Here is a 26,288-nt window from a genome sequence, read left to right as displayed (position 1 = left end):
TAAATTGTTAATCAAGCAAATAAAATTAATTGCTCCTTCACAGTATGTTTGATACTTTTTATATTGGTCAATTTTATTATCTAATCAACGATAATTCCAGTGCCATTGATTATAATGATGTAATGGTAATAATATTATTTATAATCTTGATCACCATCAACATGAAGCTATTTTGTTATTCAAAGAGGTTGATGTTGGGAGGGAAAAAGTCAAAAGAATCCAATGTTATCATAGAGAGAGAGAGAAAAAAAAAGTAATACTTTATTCAACACATACTCTCATGGGGAGTTGGTCGAGGGTAAGAATGTGACAGAATATGTTAGTTAGGAATCAATGTAAAGATTCAGAATAATGTTATCACTAATACAGTTACAGGAGTAATGAGAGAGAGAGAGAGAGAGAGAGAGAGAGAGAGAGAGAAACCGAAAGAAAATGAGAGAGAAGAAAAAGATCGTATTTTTATTCATATGTGATCCCTAACATTCTCCCCTTACTTTCCCCTTCCATCGACCAATCAGGTTGTTGGAATTTTTCTTCTCTCTCTTTTCCATTTGATGTTCTCACTTTATCGGTTTAAAGAGGGAAAATGTAAGCATTACAATCAGTTGCAAGAAAAGTGGTTAACATGAACGTTGATTGTGTCGAGAAACTAAATCGTTTCCATTTTAATTGTGTTAATAATTGTTACCATTGAGATTAACTGATTAACGACAGTTGATTGTAAACTTTCACCGATCTAAGATCTTTGACACCTGTTGCCAACCACCGAGTTACATTCAACCTGCGAAAGTGTTGAAAATGACACAATAAAATGGCCAATCAATGTAAGTTAATTTTTCTCTTTTTTTTGTTCTCTAAAAAAGAACAAAATTTTTTCAACTTTTCTTTCTCTTAATTTGGCAGAGAAAAAAAAACAATTTAAAGATACTTTTGATAGATTTTTTTTCTATTGTTTTCGTCATTTTTTCTCTTTCATTTTTCTAACGGTTATTGTTACTTTTTTCTTACTCTTTTTTTGATCGTCATCTTTGTCCAATAAATATAAATGTAACTTCATTTACCTTTTTTTTTATGGATTTTTACCTTTTATCGTCCATAGATCACTCTGTCCATTTACCAGTATATTAGATTAATTTTATATCAATGATTAAATTGTTAATCAAGCAAATAAAATTAATTGCTCCTTCACAGTATGTTTGATACTTTTTATATTGGTCAATTTTATTATCTAATCAACGATAATTCCAGTGCCATTGATTATAATGATGTAATGGTAATAATATTATTTATAATCTTGATCACCATCAACATGAAGCTATTTTGTTATTCAAAGAGGTTGATGTTGGGAGGGAAAAAGTCAAAAGAATCCAATGTTATCATAGAGAGAGAGAGAAAAAAAAAGTAATACTTTATTCAACACATACTCTCATGGGGAGTTGGTCGAGGGTAAGAATGTGACAGAATATGTTAGTTAGGAATCAATGTAAAGATTCAGAATAATGTTATCACTAATACAGTTACAGGAGTAATGAGAGAGAGAGAGAGAGAGAGAAACAGGATTGGAAATGACTTCATTAGCCAACAAAAATGTTACTGAATTTTTGCCGAGCAATGAGCTAATGAAATGAATTTGTGTTGTTAAAATGAGGCTATACCACTGAGATGATCGTATATTCATGCTGAGATATAAGCACTTCACTCTCTCATCACCTCCTCCTCTCTCTCGCTCTCTCACCATCCTCTTCCTCCTCTTCATAAACTAATCAACTATTTTCTTCCTCTTTCGTTGTATTTGAACTTTTTTTTCTTCTCGTCTTCTTCTTCTTCTTCCTATCTTGCTGTTGCTCTTGTGTGTTTGTTATTTGGTTAAATTGTTGTTATCAACCCGAAAATTGTGATTATAGTAACACACTGTTGAGCTAAAATGGAAATTAATTTGATCAACATTTACCATGATAACATTTATTTGACATTTTCTTATTTCTTTTGCTGAACCATCACTAACCACCACCACCACCATCACCACTATCATCCTCCTCTTTTGCCTCTTTTTTCCCACCATCAGCATCTCCAAGGACGCTTTTGCAAATTTGTAATAAATAGTCCCTTGGAAACAAGAATCAATCAGCATAGGAAAAAAAACTAAGATGATAATGATGATGATGAACAAAAATAATGAAGATATTAAGGGATGAAGAAATAGAGTAACAATAATTGTTTCCTTACAGATTTAGTCTAACAGAGAAAAATAATATTAATATTAATTATGTAAACTATTGTTCCAACCTAATATTTATAATCCAGTTATTATCATCATTATCACCAACAATGTTGTTTCTATCATCTCTGATAATGAAAAGAAAACATGAAAAGACCAAATGAATTCAATCAATTCAATTCTTTATAATAGAACATGAATTCCTAAGTCCCGAAGATATTGACGAAAGATTAAGATGAACATGAAATTGAACAAAAATAAAAAGAAAAAAAAAAGTTCAACTCACAAGATAATGATGAGAGAACTAAGAGAAAAAAAATAACACGACGAATAAGCTAAAGAAGATGATGATGAAGAGAAAGAAAAAAAGAACGTGAAAAAAGAAGATATAACTCGCAAAGTAACTAAAGTTGATATGAATCAATGATTCTTTAAGAATCTTCATCTTCTTGGTGATAAACTTCTGTTTTTCTTCATTTCTTGCTCATCTTCTTACTTTTTCCCTCCATATTATTGAGCTCATTTCTTTATCTGTTACCCTAATGTAACATGTTGACATAAGTAAACAGTATTTGAATTCAGATCTAAACATTCTGAATCCCCATGAACATGAACTTTCAATACTATGCAGATGAGGGAGTGAATTGAAATAAAACTCTCTCTCTCTCTCTCTCTCTCTCATCCTCATCATGATTATCACCAAGTTCTTGACTTTTCATTATCATTGTCTGATTAAATATTGATAATGACAATACAAAAACGCTTTGAATGACCATTAGATCAATAGAGTAATTAACTTTTTTGTTTATTTTTCATTTACTTTGTTTAATTATTCATGATTTATTCACTGATGATATTGATAAATTACAAATTAATAACACATCTTGATTCAATTATTATAATATTAGATTGTTTGATAAATCATGTTGATGATGAAGATTATGGATGATAATAATTAAACTGTTCTGATAACAATGATAAAATATTGATTAATGTAAATTGAACAATATAATAGTTAACATGTTGTGTGTCTATTAATTTGTAACTTGATTAATGATTAAAAAACTAAATGTGATTTCAATTAATTTGCTAATTATCTTGTGTAAACAATTAACATTTAACAAACATAAAAGAGAGAAACTAAATTCTATTAGACAATTTATTAATTGTATTTTGAGACAAAGTCAACAAATCAAATTGGTGATAATCAATTTTTCCTTTTTTTTCACAATCAACAGCGATTAGTTGTATGTGTGTGCAATAGATAATTATTATCCATAATCATCGTGATAGTAATTATGATATTGAAAAAGAAAGATTAAGAAAAAAGAATCTTCTTTTTTGATTTCTTTTCTTCTTAGTAAAATGCTTATACTTTTTATCTTCTTACGAAAGCATTTCCATCATCATCATCATTGAACCTCATCATCTTCATCAACCCAAGATACAACATCATCAATCATCAACGTTATAATCATTGCTCATACAGATAATTTAGATTCATGTTTTATCATTACTATTCAAGATTATCATGATTCTTATTACCATTATTATCATTATTATTGCCCATCAATTGATGAAGAAAAAAAAAATGTTTACTTCCTGATTAATAAATTATCATCTTCTCTCATCAACATCATGAGCACAATCATTAACTGTCATCATCATGATTGTTTTGTGTGGTCTTTGTCCTTTGTAAAAAAAAATGTCATTGCCTCAAATTGTCCATCGGTTGTATTTGAATATTTTCCTGTCTTATTGATAGTTTTTAATTGTCTCCATTCCAATACAATTGTAATTTACCTTTTCCATCATCATGATTCAATGATTATCAATAAGATTAACCTAATTATTTTGTAATGTTGGTTTTTACCTTATTATCTTCATTCAATTAACTATTATTGTCAAACTACTGTTTACCATCATTAGAATCACAATTAAGGTCAATTATCATGTTAATTGAAACATTTCCAGATTAACTATTGTATAGAATGGTTTTTATTTTTGCTAATTAACTTACTTTTTTATAGTCTCGAGTCTTAAAATAATCATTCAATGATCTCAAATGTTATTTGATTAGGTTTAATCAATTAATAACTTTTTTTTTGCCAATTACTTGAGTTAAAAGTTTCAATTGTGATTGATTGATTTAATTAACTTTTCTTTTTTTAAATTGACAAGAGAAGTTTTTTTCTTCCATCCTCGTTGTAATATATAATCGAAACTTTTATCAACAAGTTGTATTTTTCCTAGATAACTAAAGGTAACAGTTTCAGTATTTATTTAGATTTGAATAGTATTTGAAATCAGTGATTGAATGAATTCCATGGTTGGCAAAATATCTTGAGGGAATCTAATGATTGAACCTACTCTGAACTTTTTAACCTCGATAATAACATCAATGTTCATAGGATTGATAAATGACTTTTACCTTTTACCTTAGCGATTGAATCAAAATCCATGTCAATATTTCATATTGGGTATATTATCAAGGATCATCCATGAATCAATTTTCACCAATTGATACATTGAGTATTATGGTTTATACACAATCTGTATTAGCGGATTAATTAATTTTATGGTTTCACGGAATCATGGTATTCATGTTTCACTGAACAAGATTTATCTTTTCAATTGAAAATAATAATCATAATACCTGTTTTCAGGATGATTATTGTTTGATTAAATAATGATTAAGCGGGTTGACATGTAATTCAGTCAACTATAATCATTGGATGATCATCATCATCATCATCATCAAGGTATTACCTTTTTATTTTCACTGACCAGCAGTGGTTAGATGAAAATGTTGACTCAGTTGATAGATGTGTAAATAAATATATTCACTTGCCTATTGGTCATTAGTTTGTAAAAGTAAAAAGGTTTTCATCATTTCATCTGAATCATTATTATCATCCTACTTTCCTCTTCATTTCTGTTGATTTGGTCAATGGTAATTTGGTAAATAATAATAATGTTGGTCGAGTTTAGACCTTAAAGAAAACTAAACCATTTGTCTTGAGGTTTGTCTGTGAGGTTTTTACCGGTGCACATTTTGACAACATTCATTTCCCGTTCCGGTTTCCTTGTATGGATGATAACTAATCAACCAATTTTTATCTACCCACTTCTACTCTACCATCAAAACCAACACCCTGACCTCCTACTTTCATCATCTTCATCTTTTTTATCTTCTTCTCTTCTCTTCTTCTGGTAACCTGCCTCTTTATTATCTATCTCCACATCATCAACTACCAGAGGTTGTTTATTGTTCAGTGTTGATAATATAAATCAGCTGTGCAAAGGCGTTGAGTTTGAGGAAAAAAAGATAAAACTAATATCATCAACAGAAATCATTAACAGAATTATTAATGAATTCATTTTATCTTTGATTGTTGATACAATTTCACCATTTTATTGGGTGTTTCATGTGTGTTTATCTGTTGGTTTCTTTAAACGAAACAAATCTTGATGAATATCTGGCTAGAACTTTTTCTAACATTCTATTCTAAAAACCATCATTAGTAAAAGTAAATTGGATAAGGTATATAGTTGAGAAGGTTTATTTCAGGATGAAAGTTGAATTCTGAATAAAAGAAAAAAAATATTATTATTCTTGTGATCAGTTGTATCGTGAAATTAATGAATGGACATTGAAGTTGAAGGGAAATTATCATCTTGCTGTTAATTAGATTTTTCTTTTATCAACTTATCCGAAATATCAGACTCATCTTTTTTTTTCTCGCTCATGCAATTCCTATCCTATCGCATATCAGTTAATAAGAGATAGATATCGTCTTGTGCTAGGCCGATGACAAGGGTGATATGAGAAAAGAAGCTTGCTGATGATTCTGACAATGATTCTGATTTTAATTAAGATGATGATTTGATTGAGCTAAATAAATACACATAGAAGCTCAAATGACCATTAAATTAGAAACCTTATTTCCTCATTTTCTACTCATCTTCTTCCTCTTTCTTATGGTTGACCTGTTTTTCATTTTCATCTCCAGAACCACTAATGTGGTTTTAATGCTCAACTCATCATCATCTTTATCATTCCTCATCAGAATTGATCAGAAGGAGAGAAAAATCTTTCCTATTAGTCGTTGATAATACATTCTCATTCCCATTCCCATTCCCATTCCCACACTCACTCCCAATTCCCAATACTAAGTCATGTTTCAGATTCAACAATTTTATCCTCATCTTTATCTTTATCTTTATCTCTCATCTTCCAACTCTGAAATGTTGTTCGTTCAAACATCATAACATGTCTTGAAAACTTCAACTTCTCAATTCTTAGCATCATTTTGGTACAAAAATTTTCCCTTCATCATGTTTTCTCTTCATCATCCTATTGTCCTTGACGATAGATGTATTATAAGTAAAGGTTAAATCAACAACAACAAAAAGATTCTGTTTGCTGGTAAATCAATTGAAACGTGTTACCATGTTTTTCATGATAACAATAATATTTGTTTCTTGTTGAACCATTGAAATCACGGTTAAGATAAAAATAATAATAATAAATACAATAGATTCCAACGAAAATCATCCATCTGATCATCATGATAATCATTGTAGAAAACTTTATCTTCATCAGCATCTCTTATTCAATTTCAATTTCTGAATCTAGTTGAATGTAAATTTCATTTATTTATCATCACCATCATATTGTATTCATAAAATTGATGTCTTTAGTTTTGCATGTTACCATTGAACTTGAAAATATATTCATCGATTACCTTTACCTCCCATCTACCTTTATCATCTTATTGTTATCATCATGTTATTAATAATATCATATCATGAATTTACATAAAATCGCAATAACATAGAGGGAAAGAGGATATTATGTATAAAAAGGTAAATTGATTAACATTTAATCATCTTATAATAATATTACTTGGTAAACATGATTGATTTATCATCCATGCAAACAACAATAACACACAACGATTATCATGATTGGAAACAATTGATTTATTTTTTTATCCCAATAAATCTCTGTCCCAATCTGATTGTATGAATAATTTATATCACTAACTAGTTGTATCCTTTTAGCAATCAAGTGTAAACTTGTAACTATTAACTGATTGTGATCGAATTTCATTTGATTGTTATATCTATCTCATCATGTCATCTCCTTACCAGTGTTGATATGATTATCATCATCATAATCATCAAGATTTTTAGGATGATAATAAAAAGAAAATGAGATTATTCTTGTTAATTTGTCATTGAAGTTCAATGTAATTAGCTTCAATGTAACAGTAATATTATATTTAATAATCACAAGTGAATCAAAGTAAATAATTTGATCTAAGATCAAATTGAGATTGATTTTTGATTCTTAACTGGTCAATGAAGCTTTACCTGTAATTTAATCTGATACAATCAATGGTTGTTACCTGAGTGAAGAACGAAAAAAAAAATATAATATCTCCAAAAGGAATAGAAGAGAATAGAAAAAAAAAGTAAATCTTTATAAATGATGAAGATGATGATGATGAGAACAGGATGAAGAAATGTATTGACAATCAATTCCCTATGTGAGGGAGCTAAAGATGAAGATAATGATGATAAAAAAGGTGAAGGTAACCAATTGAGTTACACTTGAATTGTATCATAGGTAATATGATGTAGTCTCAAACTGGGAGTGATTTTTGTTATCATCTCTCAATGTTTTCCTAATATATTTTATCCTCTATTTTTTGTTTTGTTTCCTTGAATTACCTTGAAAAAAAAAACAACAACAACAACTTCAAACAGTAACAGATATAAAGAGAAAAAATTTCAAGTTAAATCAAGTTGATTCAATTTAAAGTGAATGATTGATTTACCAATTGAAATGTACAGTTGAAAAATTCATACACCCAGAACTTTATACAGATGATGTTGCGTATTTTTATAATAGCAATGATATAATATCTGAAAGAAAATGAGACAGGAAAAAGTTTTTGTTTTCTCTTTTCCTTTCCAATTCTGTAAGAAATTTTATCTCTCATGAAAGTAAGAAAACTCTTCAGAATTGATTGAACCATGAAAATCATCAGCTACACACCAAAGGCAATTATTGTTATGTTACTACACAAGACGAAATAACATAAAATACATTAATAACAATTATACTTTGTGGAGAGAGATGAAGAGATAATCATTGATCATATTTAATTTAGTTAATTAATTTAACTCTTAATGCAACAAGTTTATGCTGTGCCAAATTGCAAGTCCCTTGGTTATCATCATGGTTATCTCATTTTTCAAACCATATTAATAGAATCATGAATTTGAGTGAATTTTGAGTTTCAAGTATTGCATGATAATAGTTTCAGGATAAAACAGATTGAATATAATCAATTCAAACGAGTGATTCTGAGCAATGAATGAGAGTTTTCAAACATGATGAAGAAAAAAAAAACAACTTTGGATGTTCAAATGAACAAATAATATTATTGAAATGTTTTCCAAGGTAAAATAATCATTGTCTTTGTTACTTGAATATAATATAATATATTATCTGTGTGTTTAGTTGTCTTTTTTCATGATATTTTATTTTGCCATAGAATTGAATTTGCAAATATTATACAATGAGAAACAATTTTCTTTTCATCTGAAACAATTCTTGATCATTAATATTGCCTCTTGTTGGATTTTTTTTTCTTCTTCATCTTATATATATGATAAACATGCTAATAGTGCTGATGGTGTAAAGGATGAGTAGGTAAACGATAGTAAAGTGATACACAATATATTATCTTGGTAAATAATTGTAACTCAAGATTCTGAGAACCACCCAAAAGCTAGAATGTCAATAAGAAGGAAAATAATTCACCATTCTTATCATATAAAATGGCAGAGACTTTTATGTATATTATCTGTTAGAAATATTATCATGAATATCGTTTTTCTATCTGTACATAGATTGATACCAATTCTGAAATTCAGATGACATGAAAAAATATTCGTCTGAGCTCTGATTCTTCATTGATACATGAATTTTAGTTTATGTACATCTATGTTTCTCTATCTCTGTTATGATAAAAAAAGGTCATGAGAAAAGGTTATCTTCATCTTGTTCAAGAAGATAAATTCTCAAGATCTTATCAAATCTACAGGGAGTGAAAATGTAATAATAATAATGATGATAATAGTAATGATAATATTTGTGATGAAGATGAAGATGATGATATTTCTGGTAACAGAAACAAATTTGTGATGATGATGATGATGATGATGAAGATGATGAAAAAAAACACAATAATACAAGTTCCAATACTCAAGATTATTATATGTTGTTATTTAATCAACTTGAGAAACAATTGTAACAACTTGTTCAAACATTATTTAAGCTTTTCTGGCTCGATTAATTCAATCATTTCCATGGAGTTGAGAGTTGGCCTCATATCTACATACATTATCTGTGATGTTATGGAGATAAATATCTTCATGTGTGTTTGTTTAATTTTTTTCATTCTATCTCCATTTTCCACCTTCACCTTTGAGCTTTTACAGAACTTTTCTCCATTCCCAACTGAACTTGAAGATGATGATAATTATGTTGATTATGTTAATTACTGCCTTGTTTTTGAGGTTCTTCTTGGTTAATGTTGAAAGGTTTTGATGATGATTCTGAAGTTTTTTTTTCACCTTCCATGAATTTCCTGGTTGACTTTGTGTTATCAGAATGAGAGAAAGAAAAAAAAAGTTACTTCAAGTTCTGTATCTGTGTCGTATTAACATATTGCAATTTTTATATTACTTTTGAAGTTTTTTTCCAGAACTTTTTTTCCTTTTTCTTCTTTATTTTCATCTTCGATGATGATGATGCTTCGTTTGAATCGTTTCCCATTCCTCTATCATGTTACTTAGCCTTAATTTTATCTTATTTGATATTATAATCTAGTTACTCAGTATAAAATATCATTAGTTAGATGATCATGATTGCTGAGCAGAAAAAAAATGTGATGCTCATGATGAACTCGAAAGTTTTTTTCTTTAAAGTTATCGTCTATTATGTGTCATATTGCAAGATGGATTAGTTTTACACAGTTGAGAGATTAGTTGAATTATTCTGTATTAAACTTGATGGTAATTTGTTCCAATACTGTATTGTCATCAGAATGAATAATTAAATAGAAAAGAATTTCTTTTTTTAACTTTTTCATCTCAAATCTCATTAGTTTATCATTCCAATAGTTTCATGTTTCATTTTTCTGTTTGAATTACATTTCTTTATAAAAACTTCCAACGATATTCAAGTTTCCAATTCGATTATGATTTTCCCTGACAATTAATCCTCTTAAATGTTAAGCAACAAATAGATTTAATTATATCTCTTTCCGTCTTATACAATTACCAATATTTTAATTGTTTACATTTGTGATTTACTTTTTTTTCTGCTGCTAACACCAATTATAATTATGATTATAATTGTTCAGGATTCTATTGACCTAATAGGTTATGTTTACTTATTTTATCATCATCATCATCCTAATGATATCAAAGGAAATGTATGAAATGATCATGATAATCATCATCATTATCATGATAATACAAAGAGACAATGATAACGACAAGATATAAAATGACTCTGATATAGATAAAGTAACGAGATGGAAATACTTGGGATTCATTGAGACATGAATAAGTTAACATTGAAATCATGATGATTTTACTTTTCTGTGAAAACAATGTTATCCCTTGAAAAAAAATCATGTTGATGCAAAATCAATAAGATAAAGAAACAAAGATGCAGAACAGATTATCTCCTTGAATTCATATTCAGCATTTCTTTTTGTTTTCTTGTGCCTTTTCATATTTTGCATCTTTCTTATCCTTCATGATTGAATTATCATGTAGTGTGATGATTGTTTTCAATTGTTTTCTATGTAAGATTATGTAAAAGGTTTTTTTTTGTAAAAAGCAACAAACCTCATGGAGGAACAAAAAATGAGATAAGTTGAATATCATGTATTAACCTTTCTTGTTGTTTTCTTGTTGTTTTCTTGCTTTTGTCATGTATCATCAATATCATCATCATTCTCATAAAACTAATGATTTAATCCAATTCAATGATGATAACCCAACCCACATACATGTGATTATATCAATCATAGGGTAACAATTGAGTGAAAGGGTCAGTTTACAATGAAGGAAAGTGGACACTGGCTCATCTTCAAAGAGACACTCATGTTTACATGTTGATAAATTATATTATCATTAGAGTTGATTTTTCTTCTCGTATGTTTACTGTTAACTTATAATCTGATCAACAATCATGATTATGATCAAAGTGACTTGGTCATTGTTCAGGTACATTTCATGATCAACTATCGATTGTAAGTTGATGTGTATAAAGTTTTTTATTATATCATGAAAATGGGAAAAATATAGTAGAAGAGCAGAGAAATAATCAAATTATAACAATAGATGATTTTCATGATAGTATTGATCTTTTCATGATCAACCTGATGATCATTATCAACATCATCTTAATCTACAACTGATTTTGATCCAATGTTGACAATCAATTTTTTTCTTCCATAAGCAAATAATAAAAACTAAGAATCTAAGCTGTTAGTATATAAAAGAATCTTTTTTTCTCTTGTTATTCTTTAGAAATAAAAAATTTTTCGAATTCTTATTTTCGTCTTTATGAACATCTTCGTCGTTTTTATTTATTACGTCCATCATATTGTTCACTTGACTTGTGTCCATTGTTGTGTCCATTTCTGCAATAATATAATCTATTTTTTTTCATGATGATGACGAGGAAAAAAATGGTAACAATTCAATTGTATATTTTATTCAGCTAATTTCATCTTTTCGGATTCTCAAACAAAAGAAGTTCAATTTATTCAATATGAATTCAATTTTTCATCAGTGGTCACTTTGAATTGAATTATTTTTTCCCTACTGGTCAGCAGAAGTTGATCCTAGTTCACAGTTAGTTGTACATGTTGTGTAATGTAACATTTATTGATTAGTTTATTTCGTTGGATTTGTAAATTTCCTTTCAACTTGAATCCCTTCCGGAAACAGTTTTGATGTTTTTAGGATGAAATTTGATTGGTTTTGTTTTTTGGCTCTCAAAATCAAAGCTAATTAAATGAGAATTGTCATTCATTTTCAATTTTTCCATGAGTTTATAACTTGATCGTTATTAAACTGGTTGATCAATTCAAAGTTTAACTCAATCATAAGAACTAATTGTTGATCTTAATGATGTTTTTAACGATGATTATGATGAGAAAGTTGATGATGATAATGATGATTTGGTGAGCAGTTAAGCAAGTTAATTGGATAAGGCAAAGTTCATGATTTGCTTGAACCATTAAATCGTAATCAATGACAAGTTAGAACTTTTTTCTTTTCTCTTGGTCTTTTTTTTATATATTTTCCTTCTCATCTTCCCACTTCCACTCCACTAGAATTATTTTTGATTCAGGCCGACACTTCCATCCTTCTTTAAGTTTGGGAATCATTATCACAATTAATCAATAAATTGGTTTGATTGTCAATGGCATCCGATTGTTACCATTACGTTAAATTAATCAAATTCCCAGACAAAATGTTCAGGAAACATCAAGTTAATCAGAAAGTCTCATGAATGTTTTTCTCAAAAAAATTTGCATTTTAATCAATCAATTGAACACAAACATCAAAGCCTATTAAATGAAAGTGTACGTTGACTGAATAGTTTCAAAGGGAATTGAATCCGATAATATAGTTAATTTCAAACAATTAACATGATTTTTAGTGCTCCAAGTTAAACCCCTTTTTTACTTGTCCTCAAACTTAACTACAACAATTAAACTAATCACATACTAATTGCTTATTAATATAATGAAATACTTTATTAAAAGTTGTCCAAAAATTTGCAAAAATGTCACTTTACCAGATTAACTTGTCACCTTTCAAATTATGATACACTAGCAAGAGGGAAAAAAATATAATCAATAATCGCCCCACTCCAATCATTTACTTCACCATTTCATCCCACCATGTTACCTGAGGGAGTTTTTCCTCCACAGAAATTGTTTCAAATGTGATGAATATGAACAGAAAATAATCATTAGCGTTGTTTGTTTCATACACAATTCGTTTTGCTTCAATAGGAATCTCGTTGTTAACAATTTAATTGAATCTGATTATGATCATTTAATCAATTCTTTATCTTTGTTATTTGTTTGATTGAAAAAAAATCGAGTATTTTTTGTCAATTGTTATTATTTTCCAATCGTGAAACTCACTCGTATATCCATGACTTTTTTTTCAATGTTTGATAAACATCAGTTTGATTATGATAAATGTAATAGGAAAAACAGTAAATAATCAAATTAATGTTAATAATTCAAGTGAGAGTTAATTCAACTTGTTTTGATTGTTTAACGACAACAATTACTTTATTATTGATAAAATGATAATCATAATACAAACAATATTATGATAACATGATACTTTTGGAATCCATATCAACCTTTTAATCAACTTGGATGATATGTAATTAAAGTCTCTGCTGGTTGTGATCGTAATTAATTTATACTGTGTAAGATAATCAATTTAATTTAGATGAAAAAAAGTCTACACATTACTGTGGATATAATTGATTAAATTGTTAGTTGCATTATAATCATTGGCAAATTTGATTATCACCTTTTGTCTCCAAAGCTTTGTGTTAACAATCAATTTGTTCAATTTGTGTCAGTTAATTATTGTTATTGTCCAATCAATTTTGATTGATGTTACCTTGATCTTGAATCAATATTATCAATCAACTTTTTTTTCGTGACTTAATCCTTAATTCAACCATGAATTTGACTCATGAATATTACCAAGCTAATTTCTATCCATGGGTAATATCATGAAATTATCTTTCCGATTCATTCAGTTGATTTCTTTTAATGATTTTATCATGGAAAACAATCAAGAAGAGAAGATAAAAACTTTGAAAGTAATCAACTAGCTGATAAATTATTACAATTGATACAATAGGAAAGAGTCACGTATTATTCAGGGGGTAACTTCATGATTTCTGAATCAGAACTTTTCATTTCATCTTTTGATTCATTCCTGTTATTTGTGTTACCTTTATGTTCAATTGTAACAACAAAAAATACTTTGGGTTAGCAAGTAACAGTTAAGGCAACAGGCAATGGAGCTTTTTCCTCATCATTTCTCTCTCTCTCTCTCTCTCTCTCTCTTCACTTTTCATCCATCTCTTTGTTTCATCAGCATCATCATGATCTTCATCATCATCTGAAAGGAAATAAGATTCTATTAGGAACTTTTTATTGTTTAATCGTGTTAGATGAGTATTACTCCATTGAGATTATGTGAGTTATTGTTCTCACTTGCACCATCATCATTATCATCATTTTCTTTGCTCAATATTAATCGTAACTATTGCGAACTGAGTAGTTACAATACTTTTTCAATTATAATCTTTTTTGCTTCTTTTTTCTTTGGTCAGTTCAGATTCTGAATGATTTATTATCATGAATGGTTTTTTATGATAATTAAATCTATTAGATGAATATTATTGTGTGTTTGGTTTATTAATTTCATGTTAATTTTGTTTTAATTTATGCTTCATAATTATCATGTTATTATAAACGTTGTAACAATCACATTTTATTGTATTCGACTCGCAACAATTTAATTTTGTACAATCTAATTTGATTTAACTTTATTCGGTTGTACAAGTTTTATCATGTTCAATATCAAATATCAAAGGTTTTGTATATCATGAAACTGTTTTTTGCTTAATTTCAGTACTTGATTAAAGTTCAGAGGAAAATGTCTTGATCATTTGCATCAATATCATTATTATGTTCATTCTGAATATTTTGTTTTTTTTTATTATCAATTATTGATCTAATCAGATTATTCATTGGATTAATTATTTCCTGGTAAATACTGAATTGATTAACTCTATGGATTTTGTGTATTTGTAAGTTGACACATTTCCATGATAACATTTGATAATATTGATAAGTTACCATCGAGTGTAAATTACTGATTGATTGTTTTGACCTTGTTCATTGACATGAACCGTTAGTTCATGATGATTATGAAATTTTATCTGACATTTCATGTATCGGATACAGTAAATTGTGGATAATTTATTTCACTTCATATTTCTCTGTATTTTTCGTGTAACAATGAAGACAGAAGCAGAAAGATGATGGTGATCATTTTGATTGAAGCGCAAAGAAAACATGAGAAAAAAATAAAAATTATTGCAAGCATCATGAAACTCATGAAAATGAATGAAAATGAACCAAAGATCAATTGAAAATAAGGCAAAGAGGAAAAAACAGAATTTTTTCAAAATGAACAAGAGGAAATACTCAAGAACTTTTTTTTTTTTACTCAGAATTGAAGAACAGGGTGGAAGACTTTTAGCTGTAGGAGGATGAAAATGAGGATGATAAAAAAAGGGAAGTGAATGAAATTAAATGTAAGAGTCATGGTGATGAACTTATATGTATTAGAATGAGAAATTTGTTTATATTCCTCGAGTGATTTTTAACGAGTTTCTATCTGGATTGTTATTGTATCCAAATATAAGGTGAATCTTCATCATTTTTGTTTACTTTTCTCTTTCACCTTCAGCTCCCATCATCATCATTCAATAATCACTCACTACTTTACTTCCTGTATTATTATCATCATCTCAATTTGCTCTATTTTCTCAGAGAGGCAAAAAAACTTTATAACCTTTTTTTCAACATCCATCAGAATCTGATTTTAAAAGCCCAGAGCACTTTGATTATTTAGTTTTACCGTTTAATAACCTGTTGCCAGATGATAACCTTTGATGAAGTAAAGTGATGAGGATGATATTCAAAAAAAGGGATAAATTAACTTGATTTCCATGAAAATGAATTCAGGGTGATGATCTGAATCTTTAATTCCATTTGACTTGAAGGTAAATACAATTTTTCATCTTGAACTCTGTCAAAAACTTTACTAACCTAAGTTTCCATCAATTAACTTTACCCATAGTTTTCACAGTCTCATCATCTTTGTCATCGTCACTCTAATAACTTGGTATTTTCTGTCTTCTCATCTTCTTCTTATATACTGGGCTCAATTTTTATCTCTATCCTTGAGCATTATTATATAACTCCTGATGATAACAGTAAATGATAATCAGATACACCAAAGATGAAAGACAAACGTATTATCATTAACCTTACATCAAAAAGAAAGAGTAAAATATGATTAGTTGAGTTTTTTTTTCTGTTTTTCATCCTCTTCCTTTTTTGCTCCATCCGCATCATCAGTAATAGCATCTTCATGCTATCTCTGTTTCCCTTGTGGGAACTTGATATATTGGGTGATAATTACATACGAATTCAAGTAACTATGGTTACATTCGGAAAATTTTCTCTCTTTAACCTTTTTTTTGCGAAAGGTTAAAGAAAAATAAAATAAAATGAAAACATCGAAAAGAAAAATTCTGAATTAACTTGCAAAAGAAACGATAGACTTTTTTTTTCTTTTTCTAAATATCGAATTTCATATTTTCCTCTCTCTGTCTCTCTCTCTTTCCCTCTCTTCTCCTGTCAAAATGATGATAAAAAAATTCTGATATATTGTTATCAAGATTTTAATAATGATTCATTGTGGGTTTATAAACATCTATGAGATAAATTGTATCTTCTCAAATCTATATTGATTCTGAATTTATCATGAGAAAAATTTCCCTACTGAATGTGTGATAATTTCAACTGTATTTACTATTAAGCTGGTGTAACTTTTATCATGGATATAATCAGATAGAAATGAGTGAATCTAAACGATAACATGTTGAACAACATGAATAGGATGATTATAATGATGAGATATCATGATACCAATTGAAAAGCTCAAAGGATTTTATTGTAAATCTCACCATGAAATCAGATGAGCAGATAAGTTTATACTCACTATTTTTTTTTCTAAAGGTAATAATATTACATGTTTCATTATCGTTATCAGTGTATTATGATGATGCAGTATTATGACGATGTTTCAAGAATTATTATTACATTATATTTGGGAAGAATGATAGAAAAGTTTTTCGTCTTCTGTTTTCCCCCATGTAAAAGAATCAAGAACTTTCAGAATGATAATCCAACCTGAAACAATTTAGACTCGATGAAACAAACTTTTATTCCTTCCAAGTTCGTGAAACTTTTACAGATCATCAAACCCTGAACTTTGGTGGAAATTTTCACCATCAGACTTTAAGTTGTTACGATAAGATGAGGAGAAAACTTTTGGACACCAATTAGTTTTCTCATCAATTCTTTTCTAGTGGACAGTAGAAAGTGGTCAAGATGGTTCAGTAAGATGCTCTGAACAAATGAAAATAATAATAAAAGAAAGGAAATAGTCTCAAAGTGAAATTGTTACAAAATGTTTTGATAAGAAAGAGAAGGTCAGAGTGAGAGAGAGAGTGAGTTAGGGAGAGATGATATTAGTTTATTACTTTAGAAAAGGATGAAGATGAAAAAGGAAACAAAGTCAGACAGTTAAAATGATGAAAATACTTGGCTACCTATTTATTATAAGGTCATCATTTGTTCATGAAGAAATGTTTCATGGTAATGATATAAAAGATGAGATATTGAATTTATTATTGAAAATTATTACCATCAAGATGCAAAAGAAAAAGTTGATTCAAGTTTCATATTATTATTATCAACATTGTTCAAAAGATGTCATGGTAACAATATTTCTCATTCAATAAAGAATAAGAAAAAAAGATAAAATTTCAGGAAAAAAGAGACAGAGGATGAATAAGAAAATGAGAGAAAAAAATATCTTCACAAACTAACTAACAAGTTGATTGTTATGATTATTATTATGAAATTTATCATGCTGTTAAGAGATAAAAACTCAGGATTGACTCCGAGAAAAAAAAATTCTGAGATAAAACTCAAGACTCTCACCATGATAACCTAGTTAACCTGATTTCCGTTTACTTTAGCTGAATTTGTTTTCCTCTTCCTTGTCCTCTTCATCTTCCTCACCACCACCTCCTCCTCCTTTTCCTCCTCGCCATCATCATCATCATCATCATCATCAAAATCATCTTCTTTCATTCTTGACTGATTTTTGTCATTTCTCCAAATTCACCTTTGATAATATTGCATCATTATTATAGCTCGTACCACCATAACTCCTCTTCCTCTCCTCTCCTCCTCTCTTACCCACCACCAAGAAAGGAGGAAAAAATAAATATATCGTAAAAGTTTCATTGCAACCTGATCATCATCGTCTAGACATCAAATTCATGCTAGAAACTGATACCCAACCCTTGTGATGTGATAAACTATTGCCATTTGTTAGTTAACCTATTGGTGTGACGTTTACGTGATTTATTTTGATAAACAAGTATAAGATTATTTGTTGTTTATTGGGTTGGTAAGCTGAACTAAGCTCAACCCATTGATAACGGTAAAAAATGTAATAATAACTTATTTTGCTGAAGAAAACAAAAACAAACTTCTACCACACTCTTTCAAGTTACGAAAAAAATGAAACAAATAGAACGAGAAGAAAATCTCAACCAAACAAATTGATACAAAAGTTTTATACTTTTTATGTTTCTCTTTCTGTTTTCTTGTCAATTTTATTTCTCTTCCTTTATTTTATCATGTAATCGATGAATTATCATTAACATCGAAACAATTAAAGTTACATTATTGATGAGAAAAAAATTCTTCTAACGAATTAAGTTTCATCTCGTTCTCTCTCTTGATTATTATCTTGAAAATAATTGTCTCTCTCTCTCTCTCTCTCTCTCTCTTCTTTCTTTCTTTCTTTCTTTCTTTCTTTCTCCTGCTTTGAAACTTTAAAAACAAGTTTCTGTACCGCCATCACCAGATCATCCAAATTTCCCTCTTTTTTGGACTAGACTCTAGTCACTAGAGGTAAAATTCTAGCTACACTTTTTACCTGACTGAATACCTCTCCGTCTTTTGCGCTCACTTAGCTCCTCTGTCTCATCTTCATCAGCCATCTTAAAGGCTATGTATCTGTGTGTGGCCGTGTATATGCTATGAATAACCTTTAATATTATTAATATTAGTAATGTCGGTGAATTAATCTTTTATATTTAGTTTCAAGTGTTGAATTAATAGACAAATTGTGCTTCAAAAGTGAGTTTACTTTTATATAATCGAGTCTTCGAGTCTCTCTCTCTCTCTCTCTCTCTCTCTCTCTCTCTCTCTCTCTCTCTCTCTCTCATCTTTATTATTATCTTGTTTAAGATGACTGTTAACAACAAACAATTAAAGATGCTGATGATTTTGTATACACGCCCATATGGCGCTCCGTTACCTATTGATGCGTTGGTGTTTATGTACAATATTTTAGATATTGGGCATTCTAATTGGACTCCAGCAGTCGCAAGTGAAGTTTATAAACTATTTTATTCGGTTAAATGTTCTAATCCTTTTTACGATCGTTGGAGAAAGAGATATTTGTGTGACCTGGAGTCAATCGATCAGCCCACAGGCGAGGCTCAAAAGCTACTTGACAATCTAACCACCAGTGTTGAGAACTTACAATTAGAGCGTCATGTTGAACAAGAACCAAGTTTACCTGAACTGAACGCAGATCAAAAATATCTTGTTGAAGGTATTTACAGGCGAGAACTATCAATTCTCATTGATTGGTCATTGTTAGCCGTATTGTTGAATCTTATCCAAGAAAGAGATGATTTTCACTGGTCTCGTGATTCAGCCTTTACAGCTTACAACAAACAGTGTGATCTTATCGAAAAAACTACAAAACGTAGAAGAATCAAATCAAGTATCAAAAAGCGATTACTTGATATTGACAATTACAATGCTTCAAATGCTTCCAATAATTAAATCTGTTCAGTTTTCCAGGTCCAGGATTTGGACTGATATTGACAATTACAATGCTTTCAATAATTAAATCAACCAAATTAATTAATCTGTTCAACTTGCTAAGTTTCGGCTTTGGACTCAACTGATTTAGCTATCTTATTGGTGTGGCTTAATTTGATAACCAAGTGTATTGAAAAAATGAAAAATCCTTTCTTTTTATCATGAGCTCGATTAATTATCATTAACATCGAAACAATTAAAGTTACACTATTACTGAATAAAAAAATTCCTCTAACGAATTAAGTTTCATCTCGTTCTCTCTCTTGATTATTATCTTGAAAATAATTGTCTCTCTCTCTCTCTCTCTCTCTTTCTTTCTTTCTTTCTTTCTTTCTTTCTCCTGCTTTGAAACTTAAAAAACAAGTTTCTGTACCGCCATCACCAGATCATCCAAATTTCCCTCTTTTTTGGACTAGACTCTATTCACTAGAGGTAAATGTCTAGCTACACTTTTTATCTGACTGAATACCTCTCCGTCTTTTGCGCTCACTCAGCTCCTCTGTCTCATCTTCATCAGCCATCTTAAAGGCCAGTTTCCGTTTATATGCTATGAATAACCTTTAATATTATTATTAGTAATGTCGGTGAATTAATCTCTTATATTTAGTTTCAAGTGTTGAATTAATAGACAAATTGTGCTTCAAAAGTGAGTGTACTTTTATATAATCGAGTCTTCGAGTCTCTCTCTCTCTCTCTCTCTCTCTCTCTCTCTCTCTCTCCACATCTTTATTATTATCTTGTTTAAGATGACTGTTAACAACAAACAATTAAAGATGCTGATGATTTTGTATACACGCCCATATGGCGCTCCGTTACCTATTGATGCGTTGGTGTTTATGTACAATATTTTAGATATTGGGCATTCTAATTGGACTCCAGCAGTCGCAAGTGAAGTTTATAAACTATTTTATTCGGTTAAATGTTCTAATCCTTTTTACGATCGTTGGAGAAAGAGATATTTGTGTGACCTGGAGTCAATCGATCAGCCCACAGGCGAGGCTCAAAAGCTACTTGACAATCTAACCACCAGTGTTGAGAACTTACAATTAGAGCGTCATGTTGAACAAGAACCAAGTTTACCTGAACTGAATGCAGATCAAAAATATCTTGTTGAAGGTATTTACAGGCGAGAACTACCAATTCTCATTGATTGGTCATTGTTAGCCGTATTGTTGAATCTTATCCAAGAAAGAGATGATTTTCAGTGGTCTCGTGATTCAGCCTTTACAGCTTACAACAAACAGTGTGATCTTATCGAAAAAACTACAAAACGTAGAAGAATCAAATCCAGTATCAAAAAGCGATTACTTGATATTGACAATTACAATGCTTCAAATGCTTCCAATAATTAAATCTGTTCAGTTTTCCAGGTCCAGGATTTGGACTGATATTGACAATTACAATGCTTTCAATAATTAAATCAACCAAATTAATTAATCTGTTCAACTTGCTAAGTTTCGGCTTTGGACTCAACTGATTTAGCTATCTTATTGGTGTGGCTTAATTTGATAACCAAGTGTATTGAAAAATTGAAAAATCCTTTCTTTTTATCATGAGCTCGATTAATTATCATTAACATCGAAACAATTAAAGTTACACTATTACTGAAGAAAAAAATTATTCTAACCAATTTAATTTCAATTTCGTTCTCTCTCTCTCTCTTGATTATTATCACGAAAACAATTGGTAGTTAATCAAATTATCTTTATTGTCTATTAGTCTTAGCAATTTACAATCATTATCATTTCGTTCAATCGTTATTTTTATCCAACACTTACATTTACTGTCTTCATGATATTTCATTTGATGCAATGGTTGACAATCATGGTTGTTTTGAGTATTAAACCCATTTGTCAAATGATTTGTGTTCATCAAAGAGTAACATTGAGAATGAAGTATCTCCTCCTCATGATGAAATTTCCTCATCGCGATTTAATTGTCACCAAGATGTTTAAATATTCATCTTATACAATCTTACCCAGCCCCAGGTTTGATTCTGAAAAAAAGAACCTTGAATGACTGATGATTGAAAATTGATTAATTGATTCTTGAGTTTGTTATTAATCTCCTGATGAAAAAGAATCTTGATTGAATTTTCTCATCATCAGAATTTCTCATGATGATGATCCTCATCTTCATCATGAATCTCAATTTCAACCGATTATACTTTTCAGCTTCACTACTTGAAACTACTCATACTCAAGGGTGAAAACATAAACACACAAATTGAATAATCTTTAATGTTTTACATCTGAATATCTGCATGGTAATGTTTCCATGATGATTCTGAATCATTCTCTTTGTGGTAATCATCGTTAAAATAAGAAGAAGAAGAGAATGAATAAAAAGAAGAACTGAATCTAAAATAATTCTTATTCTAATAGTTGTATTATTATTATTTATTTATTCAGAATTCATTTAATCACATGTATATCATTTTTCCGCCTTCATACTTACCTCTGTATCTCACCCACTTTGACGTTTCTTTGTGTCCTAACGAATTGGTTGATTAAGTTTCAACGATCTTCTCATTGTTACCATTATCATTATTGTTGTTGTTGAACGTATTAGTAATAGTACCATGAATTCATGGGAATGATGAACAGTCATGATAAAATAACAATAAAAAGATACATTATCAAACGAACATTAAATCATATTATTATTACTATAATAGGAACAATGAAAAATGTTTCAATTTTTTTTTCTTCATCTTCCTCTTGTCTTCCTATCGGAACCTTTTTCGTCCTTCTCCCTTGTTCATCTCTCCATCATCATCTCTCTTCCTTCCACGTCCTTTTCATCATCTTTTCTCAACTGTAAGTTAATAACATTTACATTCTCAATGGTTTGAGCATCTTCATGATAATCATCATGATGATTAAAGTGATGATTGTGATAATCAAATCGTTTCATGTTGTAAAATGTTAAATGAGAATGAGTTTAGTTTTTTATACTTTTTTTCAATAAGATTCATGTTAATCTTTATTTTTTATTATTCATCCTGTTCATCATCTTCATCTGGCTTAATCAAACAAAGATTTTATTGTTATTGTTTATAAAATTTCAATCTCAATCAATAAATTGATTCAGAACTACTCAGAACTTTTCTTTTTTTAGTTCCATCAAATTGACTTGGACGATTAATCGATCGAGTTATTAATTTCGAGAGAAATAAATATTCTAACTTTCTCATTTCTCTCTTTCTCTTGATTTCCTGATTGACTGATATTAATCATCTGATTAACTCATCTTCAGGGACTCACTTGAATCGTAGTTGATAATTAAATTTCATGTCGTTTTTTTTATTCAAAATTGGGTCAAATTAATATAAACATCATGTTTATAGTAGTTGCGATGAAGTAATTTAACAAGTTAACAAGTAATTGTTAATCTATGTGAATATTTAATCATGATTATAACAAGCTCACCGTAATCACCATGATTGGTGAATATTATTATCAATATAAATTTCCCATTTTCCTATTTTTACTCAGTTTATGATTAAATGATTATCATGGTTTGATATGGGAAATGAATTGACAATTTGATTTGTTGGCAGTTTTTTTTTGCTCATTGTTATCAATTTCCCATTCAATGTCTATATCCTTTTAAAAGGATTCTGATGATATTGTGAGTGATGATTTGGATGAGGATCATTGATATAATGATGATATACAAGAACGATAACTTAATCTTTTGTCATCAATTCTGTCACCAGTTGAATACCTTTAAGCTGATGAGATTCTCATGGGTTTTCATCCTACGGACTTGATACATAGACCAAAATATATTATCGGGACATTTTATTTTCAATCACAGGTATTATTTGTATTGAGTTGATGATACCTGTAATTCATGATGAGCAAGATGTATGTATGAAACTAAATGAATCCCAATGACATGCAATGAGATTATAAATGTTATTTGATAAAGGAAATGACCATCCAACCCACTCACTGTTTAAGTCTCTCATATCATATTGTCAGCAAGACAAAGTGATTATATAAATACATCATCATCATTCTGTATCCATTCTGGTTAATATAATACCCTCAAGGCCTTAGCATGAAGATTAAACTGAATAATTCCAATATCTGCAACAACAACAACAAAAGCAGCCTCAGCATCAACTGAAAACCAATATGGCTGATGATATAAAACCGATTCTAATCAATGAGCTGCATCTTTTTAAACATCATTATTTGAATCTGATTCATTTCAACACTGAATTTTCACCATATTTTCTGAGTCTTTTTTTTCTTGTTCATCACTTTCCTGTCAACATTCATGATAACACGTTTGTCAATTGTACAGAATTGTGAGGATTTGCCTTTGAATCAATTTATAAATACATTCAATTATATTTCTCTGTGTGTTATTAGATTTTTTCATTCCCATCATCATGATCATCATCTTACCTTTATCCTTACATCATGGGTATTCAGAGGTATACACAATCAGGAAGATATTAATATTTCCATCATAATACAAAACTCAGTTATCAATTTTCATTCTCTCTCTAGATTTTCATTATTATCATCAAAAAGGATTCTTGTTTTTCCTCTTCATCATCTTCAGCATCAAAACTATCTATATTCTCTCTCTCTCTCTCTCTCTCTCTCTCTCTCTCAGTTTTTGGTAACAATTAATGATATCGATTTCAATTTGTTCATTTATTGAAGGTTATTACTGATTATCTTATTGGCTCAATGAATCAAACGGTTATCAACATGAAATATCATGACGATAACCTCCTAGTTGTAGATTATGATTGATAAATTAACTTGTCAATGTATTTTTACAATTTGTTACAATTTAATCATTTTCAAAGAAAAAGGTATCAACCTAATGTTGAATATCATTTTTTCCTATTACTTTTCATTCATGATTCACAATCTGAAGGAAAAACCATTAAAATTTATCGTTTATAATCATAGAGGAAAATGTAACAATTTTTTCAACACTTTCACTTTTTAATCAACATGTCATTTGATTTCAATCAATTTTGATTCACTTTTTATATAATTAAATTATTCATTATTATCATAATATTTTGAAAAAAAAAGTAAAGACTTTCTGATTTATTAAATTATTGGAACTTTATTACAATTGTCCATTCGTAACAATTACAAGTTTATATGGAAATTATTTCGTTACAATTAAAATGAAAATACTCTTATCATCATGAAAATGATTAATTTGATTATTGGATAGAAAAAGAAGAAAAAAAAATATTCCTACCTTGATAATATATCTATTAATATACAGGGAAAGTTCAATTATGATAATAATATGAAATTAGTTGAAATAATTTGTTGATAAGGGAAAAAAGTAAAATGATTAACTAAATTGTTAAAGTAATCATTTTAATCTAACCCAAGGCAATTTCATTATCATGATGATGCTGATGATAAGGGACCAGGCAAAGATATATAATACTTATCATCCTCATCATCATCACCATCATGAAATCAAAAACTATCATCAAACTAAGTTAACCTACAAATTAACTCCCAGCACAACATTTGATAATATAATTTAGCACAAATTGTATCATCAGTTGATGATTTTATTTAACTTGATAGTTATTATTTCTTAATTTAGGAATCACACCAATTTCAAATATCTGTCATGAAATCAATTGAAACTAATCATTAAATCCTAATAGATGATCATATTTATCTCGTTTTCATCTCTCTCTCTCTCTCTCTCTCTCTCTCTTTCTTATTTTCAATCTGTGTGACCTTTTTTCCCCATGAAACTAAAAATAATCACCAATTAACATGTTTCAATGTAACAATTTACTGATTCACTTGATTGCTCGTTTTATCCGTATGTTTGTATGTTAATTAACTGATCAATTAGTTGGTTTGGTAAACAATTGAGATAATCAATCAATGAGTTTTAATTATATCAAATTTTGGGTTCTTCATGTTTATCTTTTTCTTTTCTTTTTCTTTTTCTTTTTCTTTAGATGTTGATCAACATTTTCTCGGTGAATTTAAAACAATTTGGATTCAATCAATTGAGCTCATGATGAACATCATGTAAGCTTATTCAGATTTGCAAGTTCCTGGATTTTTTTGCGGGTAAGTTTGTGAAAAAAAGGAGAAAAGTAAAAAAAGTTCGACGGTTGAAAAGTTCTGATT

The 26,288-nt window shown here is 29.1% G+C and overlaps 1 long non-coding RNA gene across 1 annotated transcript; it reads left to right on the top strand.

The window, feature by feature from the left end:
• Positions 1-462: 462 nt before the first annotated feature.
• Positions 463-26,151, top strand: LOC128386566 (uncharacterized). The gene is made up of 2 exons (XR_008324905.1): positions 463-824; positions 26,114-26,151. It is a non-coding gene; the product is annotated as an uncharacterized LOC128386566 (long non-coding RNA).
• Positions 26,152-26,288: the final 137 nt, after the last annotated feature.

This window comes from Panonychus citri, unplaced genomic scaffold (genome assembly GCF_014898815.1).
Source record: "Panonychus citri isolate SS breed McGregor unplaced genomic scaffold, ASM1489881v1 Contig00072, whole genome shotgun sequence".
Classification (NCBI taxonomy): Eukaryota; Metazoa; Arthropoda; class Arachnida; order Trombidiformes; family Tetranychidae; genus Panonychus; species Panonychus citri.
Note: the sequence above shows the minus strand (reverse complement) of the source record. Positions and strands in the feature narration are given on the sequence as shown.